The sequence below is a fragment of the Hesperophylax consimilis genome, chromosome 27 (assembly GCF_061612785.1).
Source record: "Hesperophylax consimilis isolate HC1 chromosome 27, BYU_Hcon_1.0, whole genome shotgun sequence".
Classification (NCBI taxonomy): domain Eukaryota; kingdom Metazoa; phylum Arthropoda; class Insecta; order Trichoptera; family Limnephilidae; genus Hesperophylax; species Hesperophylax consimilis.
In genome coordinates, this window is record NC_142862.1 from 15,979,555 (window position 1) to 15,983,251 (window position 3,697).

The window sequence follows — 3,697 nt, forward strand, 5'->3', positions numbered from 1 at the left end:
AAGAACATGTTTTATAACATAAATGCCTAATGCACGTGTTGGTAACCATGTGTTGAAGAAATAAACGTTTTCAAATATGCAAAGCAATGAGAAAATTAAAAGCCAGTATTTTTATTTTCACATATTTTTTAGTATGAACGAGATAAAAAGTAAAGTTTCGATAGTTCTTGGAATATTTCCGGCCGCTTTCTTGTGTATGAAATATAGAAAGGGGAACGGAATGGAACTCTGAGAGGATGCCACAAGAATAATAAAAGTCCTACATTTGGTCTTGGTGTCCTCAGTGTTCTCTCTCTCTACCAGCAAAAAAAAACTCCACCAGGGAATTCCACGTAATGTGGGATTGCAACCTAGGAACCTGAGGTCAGTGGCGCGTCAGAAAAGGTACTGATTTGGTACATCGTGTCTCCTGGTGACAAAGGTTATAGGACGTGTAGGCATGGAGTAAAGATAACAATCGGCTATATTCCCGAACAAGTAGGTGACAGGTTTTTTGCAAACTCCTTAAATAAAATGACTGTGCTTTTTGAATTCTGTTTCTCGGAAATTTTGCGAAGTTTTTTTCAAAAATATTTGTGGTTAGTTTTTTTTTCAATCTTTTTCATGTTTGAAATTGAAATATTGCACTTATTTAAAGTATTTAAAATTAAACTCTATTAGTTTATTTTCTGTAGTTTTTAAAATGATATTAGTTTTTACAACATCTTGAAAATTAAGAAAACTATAGCGCATTTCGAGAAAAAAGGTACATTACAGTTAAACAACCCCCTTCGATTAGATGAGCAATAAATATCTCATGCATCTTTACACGAACTATTTTATGTCAGTTTCTATTTTACGTTTCAATTAGTAAGGTTTTCACATACACGGTCGTTTATCAATGGAATAAAATTTACACCACGTTTTTTAGTAAGACCGACTGTACTTGATTAGCAACTTTTTACTACCTGTATTATTGTGTGATTTTTATATTAGTACTTAAGGGGTTATATACAGTCAGGGGGCCCAAAAAAAAGGGATTTTTCAAAAAAATTTCCTGATAAGACTTTTTAATTTATTAAAATAAAAATTCTTACCCATATTATGGCAACTTTAAACAGTATTTTAAGAATTTTTGTTTGTAAAAATAATTATTTTGAAAGCTGCTATAGCTGTTCTCCAGAAGCTCCCCTCAAAAAAGGCATTTTGCGGTGACCATTATATCTCTGGACTGGATTATCTAAAATGAAAAAACCAAGCGGATTTCTTTATAATAATAAATATTCCTCTAATTGATCGAAGGACAGAGCAAAATATTTTTTTTGACAAAATGGCGGCTTTTCAAAAAAAAAAACGACTTTTTACCAAAATTTTGGCCTTATATTCTTTATAAAAAAATGTGTATTTATCGGTGAGAACAGGCTTTCGATTAATAACTTTAAAATATACTTGAAAAGCTTGTGTTAAAATTTGAGACTGATCAGTTCAGCCGTTTCCGAGTAATCTTGGTCACCGACTTTAAAAACACAGTTTGAAAAGTACTTTACATGGAGTAAAAAAATAATTTTTTAAACTTACATCGAGTCGTCTATTCCAGGGCCATATAATACACCCTCCGCCCCTTCGGCATCTTCTAATAACTCGAGTTGGTGTTGTCTGCGGACCATTCTTCCCTCTCGTGTGCTATCATGTGCTCTGCGGTCGGAGACGGCCACGCTCTGTGTATCCTCTCTTTTGGCGTATGAATGCGCTTTGGGCCCAAGTAAAACCCTTATTGCATTCATGTAATATAATAATGATGTTGTAACTTCATTAAATATGCCAGCAGCATGTATGCAGCGTTTTCTACAGTTTTGAAACCGGCCTGAACTATTTTTGGAGAGATTTTCCATATCAGTTGATTGTAGCTCTCGTTGTTGTTTTGGGTAAAACCACCCACACATCTTTCTAATAATTTCTCATTGCTGAGATCTGTATAAATGGGAAGTATAGTCTCAGCAAAATATTGTGGTGATGATGGATGATCATGCTTGAAAGTGGGTAATTTATTGGCAGTACTGCTCGTTGCCAACTGCACCATGACTCCGGTCCGGTCGGGCACTTCTCGTGTTGAGGTTTTTGTCCGTTGAGCAATAATGATAATATGTGGCCCAGATAGCATTATACATTTTTTTGACGGGATCACAATTTTTCCTAATTGCTAAGCCATAATACACTGTCAACTTGTCGATAATTTTACCACTAAGTTTGCCTTTTCCACCAAAAGTTTTTTTTTGTACTTTTTTCGTTTTTATTATCAACTGTTTCCATATTTTTATTCACACAATCTCGGTGTCACTTGCCCATTCTCTTCTCTACGTGTCCGATACATTTTTTCTTTATAACTTCTTGATCGCCGTCAGGTGCACCTTTTAAAACCCCCGAATACGTTTTGGAGTCACGGTCTCCGCTCTGACACGTCTTTACAAATTTGCGTGTAACTTCGAAAATAATAGCCGGATTAACTTGAATTTTTTTGTGTGTGTATTTAAATAAATGTTCATTACGAAAATGAAATAAAAAAAACGTTTTTTTGAAAATTCTAACTGTACATAACCCCTTAAGAAACCACTGTGCATGTGTTCTATTTTGAGTTAAATAAGTAAATAAAATAAGGTAAGAGTAAATTAAAGGTTTAGCAAACTAAAAGTTGTCTGTGTTGTGTCTCTTTTATTTTTATTATTTATAATGAAGTCACGTGATCGCTTAAGCTTAAAGGATGACGCGAGGGTTTCAAGGTGAAACTCACCTTCTCAGGTTTATTGAAAAAGACATCATGTCTTTTTCCAGAGGAGCCTGTGATGTTTTGGACACTCACATAAAATAAACGAAACGAACGTGCTCAAAAAAAAAATTTTGTTTAGACAACGACGGGAGATTTATTGACAGACAGGCCTTAAGTGAACACATTCCACAGGAAGGGATAAAATACAGGGAGTCGAGTTTTGAACTTGGGTGCATTGACAGCCCCGAGAAATGGATACAAATCAGAAGTGTTGTTTGAAATTACAGTTAATTATTGAATTCAAATGGTATTAGAGAATATTGCGGAATATTGAATTAAAGTGAAAGATTATTGATCCGGTGTTTGTGTGAAGTGAAAGTGGTTCGACTCAGTGAGAAAACAATTAATAATAATGACAATAATAATAATTGGATAATTTGTAGAGCGCCGTTTTGTAAAAACCCACCTCAGGGGCGCCAGGTGTTGTGCAATCGCGATTGTGTTATAAAGTTGTGTTGATTTAAACGTGATTTCGTATACAGTTCGAACTAGATTGCTTGTCTTAAAAACATGAAAATAATAAAAATAATGATTGCGTTTTTAAAGCAGAGTGAATGTACTTAAAGGCAGGAAGTGTTTAATCGGGCTAAGTTATTGATTTGGCGAGATGGCATTCTATCCACGGAGACCGAAAACCAGAGAATCAAATAGATTATTAACTGTGGGTTCGAATCCTAACAGATTAGGGAGGTACAATTTTATTTACAGGAATATTTAATTACCCTTTTATAAGCGTAGGGAGGAGGTCGAAAATTAAAGTGATTTAGCTATATAGTGTAACCAGGTAAGTTTCACACGAGGATTTGGAGGTGACTAACAGGGTGAGTTTTTTTATATTATTTATTAAATTTCAGAGGACCCTTTTAATAATAGGATACAACCGAGGTACAGGAA

At 34.5% G+C, this 3,697-nt stretch overlaps 1 pseudogene; it reads right to left on the bottom strand.

Moving 5' to 3' along the window:
- Positions 1 to 1,553: 1,553 nt before the first annotated feature.
- On the bottom strand, positions 1,554 to 2,350 carry LOC149410653 (uncharacterized; annotated as a pseudogene).
- Between the last annotated feature and the right edge of the window lie 1,347 nt (positions 2,351 to 3,697).